General features: G+C 39.0%; 2 long non-coding RNA genes across 9 annotated transcripts in view; both read right to left on the bottom strand.

The window, feature by feature from the left end:
• Positions 1-18717, bottom strand: part of LOC144319235 (uncharacterized) — an 824173-nt gene that overhangs the window by 612129 nt on the left and 193327 nt on the right. The window lies entirely within an intron of this gene.
• The window catches only part of LOC144319225 (uncharacterized), a 105748-nt gene that overhangs the window by 62278 nt on the left and 24753 nt on the right, over positions 1-18717 (bottom strand). For 5 of the 6 annotated variants that reach the window (XR_013385116.1, XR_013385118.1, XR_013385120.1 and 2 more), the window contains exon 3: positions 588-746. This is a non-coding gene — a long non-coding RNA (uncharacterized LOC144319225). The remainder of the gene's footprint in view (positions 1-587; positions 747-18717) is intronic. The other variant, XR_013385117.1, reaches the window with a different exon arrangement.

Genomic DNA, 18717 nt, shown 5'->3' with positions numbered 1-18717 from the left:
GCAGGCAGGAGGGACTAGACACAGCTTCTACCCAAAACTTGGATGAGCAGCCCAATGGCTCAGTAGCTGCATCTGTGTCAGTGCAATATTATCAACAACAGCCTTAATCCAACATGAGAAAACAGGGTTCTGGGCTGGGGGGGTCCTGAAGAGCCAGCTGCAAGCCAGAGGAGTGGGCACAGTAAAAAAAAAAAAAAAAAAAAAAAAAACAGGAAGGAAGAAAAGATGTTCACTGAAGATGAGCCTACGGTGCAAAATCACAACACATGCAATGAGATCTAATATTAAAAAGAAATCCTATAGAATCAACAATGAACAATCATTAATGGGTGATCATTAATGAAAATGGCAATAATGAAAATAATAGAAAAATCTGAAGTTAGCATTAAAATAGTTAAGTTCTGGAGACTGATGCTAGCAGCATGATGGCAGAAGACATCCTCCATTTTTCTCCTCCACCAATAACAAAATTCATCATCCATCATGGACAAAAGTACCTTCAGAAAGCTGTGGGATCCAACACTTTATGCCAAGGGCCCTGGAAGGAGTCTCACCCACCCATGTATCAGGTAAATAGGCAGACAGACCTTGGTCCTGGCCGTGGATCCAGTGGTTCATGAACTGGCTCCAGCTCCTCTCAGCCACAATCGGGGAACCCCAGGAAAGTGCTTCCTAAGATAATCACCCACAGATGAGAGAAGCTTTATGGAAGTCCAGGTTTCGAGACAAGAAGCTCCAGCACACTGCTGGAACAAAAAAAGTATGTATGAGTTTGGGCAATAGGGAGTTATTGATCAAAGAGTTCAAATCCCAGCTATAAGATGAATAAGTTCTGGGGATCCAATGTATAACATACTGATTAGAATACTATATTACATACTTGAAAGTTGCTAAAGGAGTAAATCTTAAATATTCTCACACAAAAAAGAAACAGTAATTTGGTGATGTACTGGAGCTACCTCATGCTACAGTGGCAATCATATTACAACATACAAATGTACTCTATCAACATGTACAACTTAGTCTCACACAATGCTATATGTCAATTATATCTCAAAAAGGTAGGAACAAAGTGAAAATCGAATTAAAAATAAAACAAGAAGTTATGAGGGGATACAAGTATTTACTTCTTAAAAAGTAATCTCTAGGGGCACCAGGGTGGCTCAGTCGGGTTAAGTGTCTGCCTTCAGCTCAGGTCATGATCCTAACGTCCTGGAATTGAGCTCCACATCAGGCTCTCCACTCAGTGGGAAGCCTGTGTCTCCCTCTCCCTCTGCTGCTTCATCTCCTTGTGCTATCTTTCTCTCAAATAAATAAATAAATAAAATATTTTTAAAAAGTAATCTCTAAAAAAAAAAAAAAAAGTAATCTCTACACCTAATGTGGGGCTCAAACTCAGAACCCCAGACCAAGAGTTGCATACGCTACCGAATAAGCCAGCCAAGTGCCCCACAAGCATTATAAAATGTATATTTTAAAAGTGTCTCCTAAAAATGTTGGAAATGAAAAATGTGGTCATTAAAATCTTTAAATCTGTAGATGATATAAACTCCACACTGGATATAATTAGCAAGAATTCGTGAATTGGAGGATACTACTTAGAATTCCACAAAAATGCATCATAGAGAGATAAAAATATTTTTTTCATTAAGCTATAGTTTAAAAACATGGAGAATAAATTGATGGGCTCCAAAATATGGCTAATAGGAATGTTAAAAGTATAGGATAAAGCAAGTGGCAGAGCAGAGATATTTAGAAAGATAATAGTTGAGAATTTTCCAGACATGCTGAGAGAAGCTCCAAATCCAGGTAGCATAAATGAAAATAAATGCACATCTAGGCACATCCTAGTGAAAAGTAGACACATGAAGAAAAAAAATCTTTAGGTTACCAGAAAGAAGATACAGATTACCCACAAAGGAATGACAATTACATTCTTAGCTGACTGCTCAGCCACAACAATTGATTCCAGAAGGCAATGGAGTGATATATCTTCCCAGTGCTGAGGGAAAAGAATCATAACCTGTAATTTCATATCTGGCTAAATGTAAAGGCAAATTAAAGGTACTTGCAAATATACAAAGATTAAAAGAATGTACTGCCTGCAGATCCTTCTGGACATAATTCAGGAAGAAAGATAATTTCTGTGCTGGGTAGGCAGCCAAGAAACAAACATTTATTGAGTATCTACTACACATACTGCAGGTACATGATCCCTGTCCGTCCAGAGTTTATGTCTAGCTCCGAGGACTAAGCTGAAGAGAATCTCAGACAAAAGGAACTGAGGGTACAAAGGTATTGGGCATGAAACCACAGAGGAGTAACCAAGAGTAATGAAGTTCAATGGCTCATGGGCTTTCAAGAGACCAAACTAAATATAAATAGTTTGAGTCCAGGGTATGCTTAATGAAGAACTACTAGGGGCTTAATAATTCTTAAAGAATTATTATGGGGATTTGGGGGCGCCTGGATGGCTCAGTCTGTTGTGTCCAAGTCTTGATTTTGGCTCAGGGCATGGTCTCAGGGGCTGTGAGAGTGAGCCCTGGGTTGGGCTCTGCACTCGGTGCAGAATCTGCTTGAGATTCTCTCCCTGCCCCTCTCCCAACTCATGCTCTCACTCTCCCACTCTCTCCCTTTTAACTAAAAGAGACAGAGAGAGAGAGAGAGAGATAAAATCTTTAAAAAAACAGAGTGATTAAGTGGAGTTGAATCCTGGTCTTTTCAGTTTGGGATCAATACCATAAAAAAAAATGGGAATATAGAGTATGAGAATCTCCAAACTTTCCTTCCAGGGAGAATAGAAGTAAAACACTCTATGGAGACACTGAATAGATGCCAGCCCTTTTCTGTATACCATTTCATGTATCTGAATTTCTCCCATCCTAGCTATTGACCAACTTTATGTTTTTATGCTGTGGGTCAGAGAGGGAGAGGGTGTGAGCAGGATAAATTCTGAATGAAAGAGCAACAAACTGAAATAAAAAGATAAACCCCTGACCTTTATTTAGTTTTGCTTTCTGAAGAAAGATGTGCACATGAATTTGTTTCCCTAGCTACCATGCATAAAAATAGAAGATGCAGTATTTGGTAATTTTATGGCTATTAGAATGATAAAGTGTCATGGAAAGTTATTGCATTTGAAGACAGTATTCTCATGCACAGACTCTGGGGAGCAGGGAAAGATGGGGGGAGACACCATCACATACAGAAATAGTTTGTGTGTTTATAGGTCATTTTAGCCAAGTTCTGTGTACACAGCAGGCAAAATGCTAGTCAGCAGTGGCTTATGTATGCTCTCAGGAATTAGCTGACAACATAGCTCCTCTGAAGGTAAGCAGAATGTAATGAATCTGACACTGGAGTTTCTTCATCCAGAAGCACACAAAACTGGCCAGTTTGCTTTTGTGCTGGAGGAAACACATGGCGCCACACGCAGGAAGCAAGCACACTGATACAGCCATGAATACACCTTCTCTGGGACACACAGTCCTTTCAAAAGAGGACAAGAAGGCCAAAGGAGTGTTCGACACTGTAAATGGCTGGGAAATTGGAGTGATTCACTTTTGTCTAGGGAAACTATTGAGTTCTACATCCTGAAAATTCAGTCATTGGAGTTGAATGGGAAAAAATTAAGAGAAGGACATTTTTTGATGAAGCTAAAAGTTTTCTTGACAGATAATCCAATGCAACCCTTGGAACCCATATACATCCTGATTATATTCACACAAAAAAAAAAAGTGAATGGAGAGGACAGCCACTGTGATGGTCTTCTCTGGGATTCCATGAACTTTGGCAATAGAAACGCTTTCCTTGCACTCCCAAGAGACTTGAGTAGAGCACCTGACCCTCCATCTACCCTTAGGCTATACCATAGTGAAACCAGAGATGATAGCTCATTGTCATTTTCAAAAATGTCAACCATGCCTCTTCTCTTTGTAATGTATCTCACCATTGGGAAAGTCTTCCTAACATTTCAAGTTGTTAAATTTACTAATAATTTCCATCATGCCCTAGTGTTTATGCTCCAAAGGCCTCCACTGCCTATGAACTCATATAAAACATTTAGAATAACAAATATGCCTCTACTTCTCTTTCTTCCTACATACATCTTTCTCCAGGATACTCTCTTTTACTGCCCCAGCATTCTGTGTTTCAGTCACACCAAAGCATTCTTGCTTTTCAGAATATGCCACCCCTCCTTGACATCTGCTCTGGATACTCCTTGTGAACTGGCTTACTCAATCCTTCCTAGCCCACTCCCACAAACAGAAATTAAGTACTCATCACTTCCAGCCTCTTGGAATCAAGGGGTGATCAAAGAAATTGTAGTGGTACTCAGCCTCCACCCTTCATCTAAATGTCGAAGGTGTTCACTGAGATGGTGGGAGCTGAGAAGACAAGATGTTAGCTACTGATTCCTCTAGGACCATGGCTTCACTATGGCTGAACTACTGACTTCAGGCAGTTTTTTCAAGAGGAAGGCCACAAAGTCTGGTCTAGAGCTGTAGCAATAAGCTGAAAAAGCATAATGTGCTTGTGTCACCCCCAGTCCCTTACCACTTTTATTCCTATGTCAAGGGATCTGCCTTCCATCATCTTGTTAACCTCCACCTGTTATCCCTCATTGGTCCAAATGCTCTAAGATCAATATATCAGAATATATATTCATCTCTTTAACTCTTAAGTCAAACACATTAAGAGTGGGAGCCTATTTCTCATTGAGTCAACTATTTTATCTCGATTAATGAGGAAAATTTTAGTAATAAGAAAGTAAAAGAAAGAAGCCTGTCGTATTGAGTACAAGGTTTTTACTTGCCTCTTTACTCAAGAGGATACTCCCAAACCTAAAAGTTTTCCTTTTTTTTTGTTTCAATTCCGCTTTGTATTCCTCCAAGTCAAAGCAATAAGCATAACAATTCTTGAAAACACTCCACTACATGTCATTATCCTTTACACATACTTCTTCTGGCTAATTAATTACACTTAAAAATAAATGTGTATGTGTTAAAGAGTTAACAATGAACTCCCACACGTTAATGATTGGATTTATAATACTTTAATTATACAGCAAGATTTAAATAAAATAATTAGGCCAAATATATGTTTTTCTGCAATCTGGCCTCTACTCAACATTAAACTGCAACTCCATATCTGCATTGAAAGTTTTCCCACATTTCTTCCAAGAACTTTAGGTCTGCTTCAAGGTCAGGCTTCTCTCTCTCTTCCACTTCCTCTTCTGAGTCCTTTTTTCAACTTTCCAGATGGTGGGGTAACAAAGGGCGAGAACTGTCAACCCCAAGGGAGAGAAATATTTTATCACATATAATTTAGAATGGCAAGTGTACTGTGATAGAGAAGGTAGACTGATTTTGAAGTGGTTTTATTATTATTTTGGTTTTCCACAAATGCCTGCACCAGGGCCAACTTCTCCCCATCCTCCCCACCACGCTGGAAGGCCACTGCCTCCAAATGAAAGCAATGCCTTCCTTTTTATCTCTTTCTTTGTATACCACTTACTTGTAATTTACCATATTTTGTCTTATGTGGAGGGTATTTGCATCCATATTTTATCACAAGTTGCTTGAAATCAGGTACTATATCTCCCCAACCCCCATCCCTATCCCAGCAGGGTGATGAAAACAAAAAAGGCCATCGGTCCACACTGGTTTAATTAATAAGTCACAAGTGAAAATAGTTAAGAGAACTGAGACCCAGAGAGGTCAAGCAACTTGTCCAAAGTCACAGAGAGTTATCAGTAGTGCCAGGATTGGAATTCTTGACTATCTGATTTAAGTAAAGCCATTAATCGTGCAGAAACTGCCCATTCATGCTACTAAATTAAACTCAGAGAAGGCTGGCCAGTTATTTCACTGCAGCAATTACTGGTCATAGAAGAGTATCTGAGGTCACAGGTATATATACTTTCTCCAGACAAAAGTGAAATATCAAGAAGTTGGGCCAATTTCCTATTTTTGATTATTCTTTGAGTGTGCTATGCCTTTCTATCTTTTGAGGAAGAATATAAGGAGGAAAAGCATTCACAGGTTTTTTTCAGCCTAATTGAAATATTCTCTACATCAAATATGTTCAATGTAGTAGAAACTGCAGATGTTATTGCTTTAATTTTATAACCCAATTATTCTTTTATTTCTAGTTGTCTTCAGGATAAATTAACTCTTATCAGCTATTCAAATAGGTAATTATCATAAAGCTAAATACCACACAACCTCATAATCCATGTCAATTTATAGACTAAACTGGAGTAAAATCATGCTCCGGAGTTACAGGAAAGGAACTCCAGATTTTTATTATTTCTCAACATTTTTTGTGGAATACCCAAATGAAATTTAACAAGGAAATGATTTCTTTTTGTGTGAAGAAAGGGGTTTAGAATAGGCTTTTTTATTATAGTGGAATGAATGCTAAACTTAAGGCAAAAAAGATAATGAGTTCGGGTACAAGACATAATTTACCAGCTATGTGACTCTGGCCAAATTATGTTATCCCTTTGAGTTTCAATTTCCTTCTCTCTAGCAGAAAGATTTGGGATATTTTATTCTAAGATCCTTTCTATCTATAAAATCCCATGACCTTATGCTTCTGATGGTGCTATAATAGTCTGGCCAGGACATCTCAGAACTCAACACTTTATGGTTATAATAGATAAGGTCAAGTCAAGTGGCCTGCAAGAACAAAACTGTACTCATCTCTATCACCTCAGGACAGGGCCAGAATTCAGGTGAAGTTAGTGAGACACTCACATTAGTGCAAAGTTTAAGGGTGTCTCCTCACATCTCAATCATCAAGAGAAATATTATTTTAATGCAATATTTTAAAAAGTCAAAATTAATGCAAAAATGCACAATGAGTAAATATCAATATTTTAAACAAGTATAGGATCAATGCTCAGGGAGCAGAGGTGTATATTAGTCAGAACAGGTTTATTGATGCTGAAGGTTCTTTAAAAGGCATAATTCCAGGGGTGCCTGAGTGATTCATTCAGTTAAATATCTGCCTCAGGCCCAGGTCATGATCCCAAGGTCCTGGTATTGAGCCCTTTAACAGGCTCCCTGCTCAGTGTGTGTGGGGGTGTCTTTCTCTCTTGCTCTCTCTCTCTCTTAAACAAACAAACAGGGACACTGGGTGGCTCAGTGGTTGAGTATCTGCCTTTGGCTCAGGTCATGATCCCAGAATCCCAGGATTGAACCACACACTGGGCTCCCTGCTCAGTGGGAGTCTGCTTCTCCCTTTGCCTTGCACCCTGCTTGTGCTCTTTCTCCCTCTCAAAAGAATAAATAAAATCTTTAAAAATAATAAAATCTTTAAAGAAATAAGAGAAGGGTGGAATAATATTAACTGTCTATTACTGTATAACAAATTACTCCAAATGTAGGAGCTTAGAACAACATATAGGGCACCTGGGTAGCTCAGTCACTGAGCATCTGCCTTTGGCTCAGGTCATGATCCCAGGGTCCCAGGATCAAGTCCCGCATCGGGCTCCCTGTAGGGAGACTGTTTCTCCCTCTGCTTATGTCTCTGCCTCTCTGTCTGTGTCTCTCATGAATAAATGAATAAAATCTTTAAAAAAAAAAAAAAACAAATATGTCCCTCAGTTTCTGTCAATCAGGAATCCAAAAGTTGCTGAGTGGTTATGGCTCAGTATCCTTCATGAGATGGCAATTGAGATGCAAGCTGGAGCTCTGGTCATATAAGCACTTGACTGAGGGAGAATCTACTTCTAAACCCACTCATGTGCTTGTATGCAGGCCTCAGATATCCACTACCAAGATCACTCAATGGTTGGCAGCAAGCCTTGGTTTCTAGCTATGTGGGCCTGAGTGTTCTCCTGACATGGCTTCTCTCTCTCCTAAGGGCCATCTCATGACATGGTAAGTGGCCTTAGCACAAGAGAGAGAGAGATGTGAAGAATCCAAAGTGAAGTCATCCTTCCACTTAGGGTCCCAATCAATCCATTCTAGCCATCTCCAGACATCTGAGCCTCTCCCACTGAAATCCCAAGCATTGTAGAGCAGAGACAAATAATAAATAGCCCCCATTATGTCCTAGTTCAATTCCAAACTGAAATAACTATCAGCATAATAAATTGGTTGTTCTTATATGCCTCTAAGTCTTGAAGTGGTTTGTAACACAACAATAAATGACTAGATTATAAATTGTTACTCAGAGTGGGGTGCTGCCATTAAAAAAAAAAAAGATACATAACATTGTCTTTCAGACTGAGTTGTAGACAAGAGCAGAGAAAGCCTCAAGGAGTCTTCATGAAAGCTTGGAGTTCAGTAAGGAACTTACTGTCTGAGACTGGAGTAAAGAAGATATGTATCCTTAACAGTGAAAAGTTTGGCAGCATATTGCCTGAGGTAATATGGAAAATAGGAAATATACAGAAAATGTATGGATTTGGCTAAGGAAATTCCCTGGAAGAATATTGATACTGCCAGTTGATTTTATTAAGCTACATGTACAGAGAAAGATGAACTAAAAAAAAAAAAAAAAAAAAGGAACTCTTCAGTTTTCAATTTCAATAAGAATTGAGAGGAAATATAAGGGAACCAGAACCTGTAGTTTCAAAAAGAAAACCACTTTTCATTCCCAGACTCTCAAGACAGTAGAGAGGTCTTGATAGAAGAGATAGCCTCAGGGCAAAGATCATCTCAAGGATGGAACTGAGATTTTTTTGTTTATACTTCAGAAAGATTTGTGGGCATGCCTCATGGACTCTCTCAACTAGACAAAAAAGCTTCTGAACATCTTAAGAGAGCTGTCTCATTGCACTCAGACTCTAAAATGAAGCCAGAGACAGCTTGTCATGAAAACATCTGTGAGTGTTGTTTTTGTGTAATGGAGTGAAGCTGAATAAGATTTATAGGAAAGTCACATAATATTTAAGAGAACTAAATTGGTATAAGTACTGGTGACTCATAAAATGGACAGAAACAGCATAAAATTAAGGGTTTCCAACTTTCTATGGGAAGAGAGCTGAGAAGGCTACTCAGTTGCAAAAGTGATCTATTTCTTATGGAATGGAAAGGTCTGAGAGCATGTAACCAAGAGCCATGGGAAATCATTCCCGGGGAGTAAAACTGGACCCTAATCAAAGAACCAGCAATGCATTTCTGACTGGATTTCAGAATTGCTACAGACTAGTTACTGCTGTGTGCTTCCCATATCTTTTCCTTTAGTGTCTGTTGTGATTGTCCTATTTATGTCTTTCTCTTGCATGTTATGTGTATTTGGGAGATTAGATAGCCTAGCTCTTTAATTCATAGGTCTTCAGATAAAGAGGATTTGTACTCATCTAAAGACATTCATCTATACCAGGACTTGATCTAGATGATAATGCCCTACAACTTGAACCAGTGCCATGATGGGGTAAGACATGGGTGGTGTTGGAAAAGAATGAGCATTTTTCATGTTAGAGAAATGCATCTGTGGCCAGAAAGCAGACTGTGACGGGGATGAAAGATGGCCACAAGTTCTTTGACCCTCACCTCCATCCATCCCCCTCTCCATTGAATCTGAGCTGAACTGTGAATTCTTTGACCACTAGAGTGACACGGTACCAGTTCAGAGACTAGCCTTAAGAGTACTTGTAGCTTTTATCTGGTCTCCTGCCATTATGGCTGAGTTATGATATGTTGTGCAAATGATGTCAAAATCTGTGATTTGTTCCTTACTCTTATTTCAAGATCACTATGAGCTGACTGAAATTGTGGCCCATATCTTCTTTGTTATAGGTCAGAGGATGAATAAATTGCCTCTGTCTGGACTGTAATAGTTTCATGGTGGAAGGGAACAATGAAATGGAGTAACCATGTGTTGGCTATTGGAGCTTCTCCTTGGAGCTCCTCATATCTGTTCACAGCGTATTGATGAAAACCAGTCACATGGCTCAAACCTACCTGCAAAGAAGCTTGGAAATGGGAAGACATTCACAAGTGCTTGGTCAGCAGTAAATGTTTTCATCAAAGAGGGAATATCATCTAACTCATAAAAACTCCCCTTTCTCTGAGGGCTGTTTAAAGGGTCAGAGGTGCTTTGCATCTTGAGTGATAACATCCAATACAAGGTTATGCCAAACCTCCTGTCTTTTTGAATCATGGGATCGTAATAAGATTTTAATTTTATTTTGAAAAATTAAAAAATATGACCAGAGCTGCACTCTGACTATCATAAAGTAGCTTAGACTGCTTAAGCTAGTATTTTCCATGGAAATCTTAGAGAGAAAAATTAAATGACTAAGCTCAAAGAAAAATCTTTCCTGGAAGTCCCCCAGAAGTGCTTGTTAAAAAACCATCCTGGCAACATCTGGGACTGAATTTTAGAGTTCTCAGATTGGAAGCAGGGAGACTAGTTAGGAGGCTGTTGCAGGAATATAGGCCAAAAATAACGAGTTCTTGGCCAAGGTGAAGAAGTTGGAGGTGGAACGAGGGGATATATTGTGAAGATATTACAGAGATAGAAAGAAAGAACTTGAGGAACAAATGTTTGTGGGTGGGAAATCCACAAAGTCGGAAACGAGGGTGTATCAAATATTTTTAAAATAAAAAATTAAAGTCCCAGAATAAAATATGGGTGAAAGTTATTGCTTTTCTTTTTATAAATAGGGAATCCAGAAAATATCAAATATGGAGACATCTGACTATGGGAGTTTGAAAAGTGCCTGCACTCTTCCAATATATATGTATACAAAGTCAAAAATAAAAGGGAAACAAAGTACAAACAGTGGGGGTGGGGGGTTGGGGGATGTTGCAACACAAATAATAGGGAGTGAATGCCCTAATATGTAAAGATTGCTTTTAAGTCAATGATAAAACATGAACTCCAAAATCCAAAATGGTCAAAAGTCATGAAGACACAACTCCCCAAATAAGAAATAAACATAGGATGTTCATTTTCACTGATGACCAAAAAATTAAAAATTTAAAACATGCCACCAACTTTTACCACCAGATTGCAAATGTTGAAAATATTTACAAAATCTAATGTTACTAACCATTTTGGGGAAATGACAGTTCCCAATCATTGTTGATGAAAGCATTAATAAAGATAATTTTTCTCCAGAGAAGTATGATAATACATAAACAGTTTTACATGGTATCTTTTGACTCAGCAATTTGACTTCAAGAATTTATGGAAAAAAATATAATTGTGCAAGTATTTTTTTAAAGTATATTCAAGGTTGTTCATTATGAGAATAAACCTACTTGGAAACCTTAATGTACATTAGTAAGGAGACCTTGTTAAATAAATCATATTGTGTTCAACAAAAATGAAACTCAGCCCTTTTTGATTTGTATTTATTGACCTAGAAAGCTGGCTAAATTATATTGTTTAATAAAAAACAAAACTACAATATTGTATGGTCTGATCATAAGTAGACAACTTTATGATTACAATCAAACCAACTTATTCAAAAAGGGGAGATTTCCATGAAAACATGAGGGAATCCCATAGCCTCTAAGAAAGAATTCCAACCAGGGCCAGCAACACATGTTGTCCTAACTCTCTCAGACTCTCTCTTCTCCTTCTCCTTCAATAGGCATCTTCTTTTTTTTTTTTTTAATTTTTATTTATTTATGATAGTCACACAGAGAGAGAGAGAGAGAGAGGCAGAGACACAGGCAGAGGGAGAAGTAGGCTCCATGCACGGGGAGCCCGACGTGGGACTCGATCCCGGGTCTCCAGGATCGTGCCCTGGCAATAGGCATCTTCTTAAGCTCAGTCCTCTGGGACTATTTTCCAGTCCATAGAGCAGAAATATGGCCACCACTATCATATCCTAGATTTGCATTTTTTTTAGTTCAACAAAGCAGCCAAATTAGACCAGAATATTTTGGTTTCAACTCCCAAGTCCTTGAGAATCCACTCTGGTTGAGTCAGTCCAGGGGACCATCCAATCCTGACTTAATCAACTGTTAATTAGGTAACAGTGTCATATTGTATAAAATTGTTCACCCTGTGGTAGCCAAGGGTGGAGTGAGGTGGCTTTGTTTTTCTAAAATGAGAAAACCCAAGGTGGATGAACTAATGACATTAGACTATTGGCATCCAGTATAATCTACCCATTTGCTCTCTAGAAAACACAGATGGTCACTTCTTCCCATACATTTCAAAACTGCAACATTTAAGCAACAAAGCCAAGCAGGAAGCATAGTAGCTACCTTGTAGGTGATAGCAAGATCTTGCTCTCTGGGTGATGTATATTTTTTCTCCAGGACCATATCCAACAGATTCTTACTATCTGATATTATATATATTTTTAAATGTATACAAAATAGTGGAGGAAAACAGCCTAAGTGCAATAAAAATTGTTATTTGAAAATGACAGTAAAGGAGAAACTGCATCTCAGCCACTGGTCCAAGAGCACATATCTATTACAGGGTTACTGATCTTTTGGGCTAGATAATTTTTTTTGATATGGCGGGCTTTTTTATATCTAGCCTGTACCTATTAGATGCCATAGTACTTCCCCTCAGTTGTGACAATCAACAATTCCCCCAACCTCCCTCCTGGGACAAAAATCTCTACCAATTGGGAATTAGTGGTGTATTAGGACAGAAAAGGATAGTTTGTAACAATGAAGAAATAAAGCCATTAGTCTTCTGGTGGAAAAATAAATTTCTTGTTCTGAACTTTTGTTGCTCTAAAGTCTGTCTAATGAAGATGTCTTCCTTGGGGTGCCTGGGTGGCTCAGTTGGTTAAGTATCTGCCTTTGGCTCAGGTCATAATCTTAGTGTCCTGGGATCAAGCCCCCTGTCGGGCTCCCTGCTCAATTTGGGGAGGGGGGAATCTGTGTGTCCCTCTCCCTCTGCCCCTACCCTATACATGCTCTGCCTCTCTCAAAAAAAAAAAAAAAGAAAAGAAAAGAAAACATCTTCCTTGTCAACTGATTTTCAGAACCAGCCCTGGAGAGGAGAAATTCAGGACAATTACTCTAAAGAGGAAACTGTAACAACTAGGCAGTGTGCATAGTGTAGGCATTTGGGACCAGGGATTGCTCTGAAGGATACACAAGCCCAGGTTATTATTTTCCAGCCTGAAATTCTTCTAAAGAAACAATTCCTTATAAGAATCAACAAGCTAGGGGTGCCTGGGTGGCTCAGTCAGTTAAGTGTCTGCCTTCAGCTCATGTCAGGATTGGGGTCCTGGGATCAAGCCTCACATAGGAGTCCCTGCTCAGTAGGGAGTCTGCTTTTTCATCTCCTTATGCCCCTGCCCCCCACCATGTGCATGCTCTCTCTCTCAAATAAATAAATAAAATCTTAAAAACAACAACAACAAAAATCAATAAGCTACCTATCTATCAGTCTCTTGTTAAGAGCTTCTTTTCCTGAAAGCCTACGACAGGAACGTTATCAGGCATGCCTTCTGAACCCCCATGCAGGACTTGGCTTTACTCTGCTGGCCATTTCTTCTTAGCCTCAAGGCAAGACAGGATTAGCCTATAATGTTGCCCTCAACTCAAGTTTTCAGTGTGCTTTACCAAGAGATACACGATCTCCTTCATCCAGCATGAACTGTATTGTAATAAATGGTTTGTGGAGGTAAAATAAAAACTATCCATCTCTTCTGGGCTTCTCCCTAATATCCTCCAATTTAGTACCAATAGTCAAGTTTTATAATCGTCACTTGGTATTTATAATACATTGAAGAATTTATTACCTGCCATTTAGCAAGACATGCTTGATCTTAATTGGCTGCAGAAAACTGGCTGTATAGACAGAGGAGATTTCCCTGAAAGATGTTCACCACTGAGCTCAACTCACTGTGGGCAGATATCAAATATTTCAAACTGAATACAAAATAACAGTTCTTCTGGTAATCATGGTTGGTAGAGTTTCCTCCAAAAACAGAGAACAACTCCCCAAAAAATCAAACAGAGAAAATTATTTAGGCACATTTTTAAATCTACTTCAGAAAGAGCTCAGGAGGAGAAAGGTTGACTATCAAATCATGAACCTTAGTTTTCCATAGGGGATGGATTGCAGGGTAATCTTTGTCAGTCAACTTTGCATTGTTCTGCATTGTTGCTATTCTTCAACAATTATGCATCTTTTTTTTTTTATTTTTAAAAATTTATTTGAGAGAGAGTGCACATGAATGGGGGGCAGAGAGACAGAGAGAGAAGCAGACTCCCAGCTGAGCAGGGAGCCCAACATGGGGCTCAGATCCCAGGACCCTGAGATCACTACCGGAGCCAAAGGCAGATACCTAACCAACTGAGCCACCCAGGCGTCCCATGTACCTATTTTAAAAGCAGAAAAATAGCTTCATTGTGCTAAAAATGATTTAAAAAGAGGGGCACCTGGGTGGCTCAGTTGGTTAAGCATCTGCCTTTGGCTCAGGTCATGATCTCAGGGTCCTGGGATTGAGCCTCACAATGGGCTCCCTGCTCAGTGGGGAGACTGCTTCTCCCTCTCACTCTCCCTCCTTCTCTCTCTCTCTCTCTCTCTCTCTCTCTCAAATAAGTAAATAAAATCTTTAAAAAAATAAGTAAAAAATAAAAATGATAAAAAGAAATGTCCAGAGCATAAGGATTTGGCTAAGAGAACCAAAAGGTAGTAGCCACAGTTAGGAAAAGAAAGAAGAAAGAAAGAGAGAAAGAAAGAAAGAAAGAAAGAAAGAAAGAAAGAAAGAAAGAAAGAAAGAAAGAAAGAAAGAAAGAAAGGAAAGAAAGAAAGAAAGAAAGAAAGAAAGAAAGAAAGAAAGAAAGAAGAAAGAAAAGAAAGAAAGAAAGAAAAGAAAGAAAGAAAGAAAGAAGAAAGAAAGAAAGAAAGAAAGAAAAGAAAGAAGAAAGAAAGAAAGAAAGAAAGAAAGAAAGAAAGAAAGAAAGAAAAGAAAGAAAGAAAGAAGAAAGAAAGAAAGAAAGAAAGAGAGAGAGAGAGAAAGAAAGAAAGAAAGAAGAAAGAAAGAAGGAAGAAAGAAAGAAAGAAAGAAAGAAAGAAAGAAAGAAAGAAAGAAAGAAGAAAGAAAGAAAAAAGAAAGAAAGAAAGAAGAAAAGAAAGAAAGAAAGAAAGAAAAGAAAGAAAGAAAGAAAGAAAACAATAGGGAAGCGTCAATTAAGAAAGCTGAGAGATTTTTCAATGAGAAAGGAGTAGTTGGGTTCAAATGTTGCAGGGAGGTCAATGAAAGAACAGAGAAATAATATCCCATTGCACTTAGCAATTAGGGGTTCTCTGATGACCTTGGAAAGCTTCCATTCAGTGAGTAGGAAGAGGTCTAATCCAACTACCTAATTTCCAAAGTTAGAAAATATCATGATAATTCTCAATTCTCTCACCAAATCTTGTTTTTTTTTTTTTTTTTTTTTTGGTATATTTTTTAATGGAGTTCGATTTGCCAACATATAGTATAACACCCAGCGCTCATCCTATTAAGTGCCCCCCTCAGTGCCCAACACACAGTCACCCCATCCCCCTGCCCACCTCCCTTTCCACCACCCCTTGTTCGTTTCCCAGAGTTAGGAGTCTCTCATGTTCTGTCTCCCTCTCTGATATTTCCCACTCATTTTCTCTCCTTTCCCCTTTATTCCCTTTCACTATTTTTTATATTCCCCGAATGAATGAGACCATGTAATGTTTGTCCTTCTCCAATTGACTTACTTCACTCAGCATAATACCCTCCAGTTCATTCACGTCAAAGCAAATAGTAGGTATTTGTCATTTCTAATGGCTGAGTAATATTCCACTGTATACATAGACCACATCTTCTCTATCCCTTCATCTTTCAATAGACACTGAGGCTCCTTCCACAGTTTGGCTATTGTGGGCATTGCTGCTAGAAACATTGCAGATGCGTTTCACTGCATCTGTATCTTTGGGGTCAATCCCCAGCAGTGCAATTGCTGGGTCATAGGGCAGGTCTATTTTTAACTCTTTGAGGAACCTCCACACAGTTTTCCAGAGTGGCTGCACCATTTCACATTCCCACCAACAGTGCAAGAGGGTTCGCCTTTCTCCACATCCTCTCCAACATTTGTTGTTTCCTGTCTTGTTAATTTTCCCCATTCTCACTGGTGTGAGGTGGGATCTCATTGTGGTTTTGATTTGCATTTCCCTGATAGCAAGTAGATGCGGAGCATTTTCTCATGTGCTTGTTGGCCATGTCTATGTCTTCCTCTGTGAGATTTCTCTTCATGTCTTTTGCCCATTTCATGATTGGATTGTTTGTTTCTTTGGTGTTGAGTTTAAGAAGTTCTTTATAGATCTTGGAAACTAGCCCTTTATCTGATACGTCATTTGCAAATATCTTCTCCCTTTCTGTAGGTTGTCTTTGAGTTTTGTTGACTGTATCCTTTGCTGTGCAAAAGCTTCTTATCTTGATGAAGTCCCAATAGTTCATTCTTGCTTTTGTTTCTTTTGCCTTCATAGATGTATCTTGCAAGAAGTCGCTGTGGCCAAGTTCATAAAGGGTGTTGCCTGTGTTCTCCTCTAGGATTTTGATGGAATCTTGTCTCACATTTAGATCTTTCATCCATTTTGAGTTTATCTTTGTGTATGGTGAAAGGGAGTGGTCTAGTTTCATTCTTCTGCATGTGGGTGTCCAATTTTCCCAGCACCATTTATTGAAGAGACTGTCTTTTTTCCAGTGGATAGTCTTTCCTCCTTTATCGAATATTAGTTGACCATAGAGTTGAGGACCCATTTCTGGGTTCTCTATTCTGTTCCATTGATCTATGTGTCTGTTTTTGTGCCAGTACCACACTGTCTTGATGACCACAGCTTTGTAGTACAACCTGAAACCCAGCATTGTGATGCCCCCGGCTCTGGTTTTCTTTTTCAATATTCCCCTGGCTATTTAGAGTCTTTTCTGATTCCACACAAATCTTAAGATGATTTGTTCCAACTCTCTGAAGAAAGCCCATGGTATTTTGATAGGGATGGCATTAAATGTGTAAATTGCCCTCGGTAACATTGACATTTTCACAATATTAATTCTTCCAATCCATGAGCATGGAATGTATTCCCATCTCTTTGTGTCTTCCTCAATTTCTTTCAGAAGTGTTCTGTAGTTTTTAGGGTATAGATCCTTTACCTCTTTGGTTAGGTTTATTCCACAGTATCTTATGCTTTTGGGTGCAATTGTAAATGGGATTGACTCCTTAATTTCTCTTTCTTCAGTCTCATTGTGTATAGAAATGCCACTGATTTCTAGGCATTGATTTTGTATCCTGCCACATTGCTGAATTGCTGTATGAGTTCGAGCAATCTTGGGGTGGAGTCTTTTGGGTTTTCTATGTACAGTATCATGTCATCTGTGCAAATCTTGATTTCAACTCCTAAACTGTTCTCAAATTAGTCTTCTTATTTTCTACCTCCTGCCATTTCCAGATATTAGGTCTGAGTCTCATCATTTCTCACGTGGGCAAGAAAATGTTCCCATGTTTGGTCATTCTGCCTCCAGTGTCAACCATGTCATTCCCTTTTTCAAATGTCTACCCAGAGTCATTCTTACCAAAACCTAAGATCTCATAAAATCCTTTTATCGTTATTGATCAACCACAACATGATGAAGTAATACTTTAAAGATAAAGGATAGTTACTAATTGGCCCAATTCTGGGTACTTTACAAACATTATTTATCACTACCCTTTCCAACCTACCTTCTGCTCTAACTACATGTGACCACTTTAGTGAATTTCCAGCTGGGTCCTAGCATACAAGATTGCATTTCTTGGAATACTTTTTCTGTGCCTGGAAAACTACTTATCATTAAATGGGGAGTAAGAATGCCATTTATTTTGTGAAGCTTTGAGCTTCTCAGGGGAAGACACCATGTCTTTTTTATTCCCGCATCATTCATGCCTTACATGGTACCTGGAAACCAGTAGGAGATAAAAAATGGAATGTTTGTCCTCCACTTGGAGCCCTTGAAGCAGAGTCAACACAACCACTGAATACACTCCAGTCAGCTCATAAAAAAGTCATGAGCAGGAGATAATATTTCTTTTAACTCCTAACCCCTTCCTTTTAAAATCATTTGATCATTAAGTTAGTCACTATATAAATAAGTAGGTGTTTTCCAGACAATACACCAGGGGCTGGGAAACCCAATGGCAGACAATATACTTGCTCTAGAGATGCTTAGAATCTGGTGTGATGCTCATCTCTACTCACTTTCATCTCCTTGTCTCTGAACTCCTTGCTAAATACAGCAACCTACTAACTCATGCTTCACCCTATATTTTGGACAGTGGCACTACTGAATCGCTTTTCCTCCTCTGGCTTTGGGGCATTCTAGAATCTCTAGGGAGAACTTTCCATTTTAGCCCTGGGACCCTGGAAACACAAATGCTACTCTGATCCTTGCCTGGTGTAGAGGAGGGGGTGAATCACTTTCCCCTACCCTTCTTCCATTCTCCAGCTGGTGCCCTGTAATTTAGACTGGCAAAAGGCAGATCAACAAGAAAAGGTTACTAACATGGGCACAATGTGTGCGTGGACATGGGAGCCCCCAGCAATGAGTAACCCAAAGGGGTGGTTAGATCTTGGGCTTTCCATACCTTCTTAGGCTGAAGAAAGAAAAAAGAGTCTGGGGTTTCTGGGAGGGAGGCAAGATCTGGGAAGACCCAGGAAACGGTAAGCAAGGGTTTTTGTTTGCAGTAAAGTGAATAAGCAGAATAAATAAGTGATCTCTCCATTGGTAAGAGCTGTTAAGAATCCCCTCTACAAATGGAAATTTTCTTTATAAATGTA

Source organism: Canis aureus, chromosome 8 (assembly GCF_053574225.1).
Source record: "Canis aureus isolate CA01 chromosome 8, VMU_Caureus_v.1.0, whole genome shotgun sequence".
In the NCBI taxonomy this organism is placed as follows: Eukaryota; Metazoa; Chordata; class Mammalia; order Carnivora; family Canidae; genus Canis; species Canis aureus.
The sequence above is the reverse complement of the archived record's forward strand: the minus strand, read 5'-3'. Positions and strand labels throughout refer to the sequence as shown.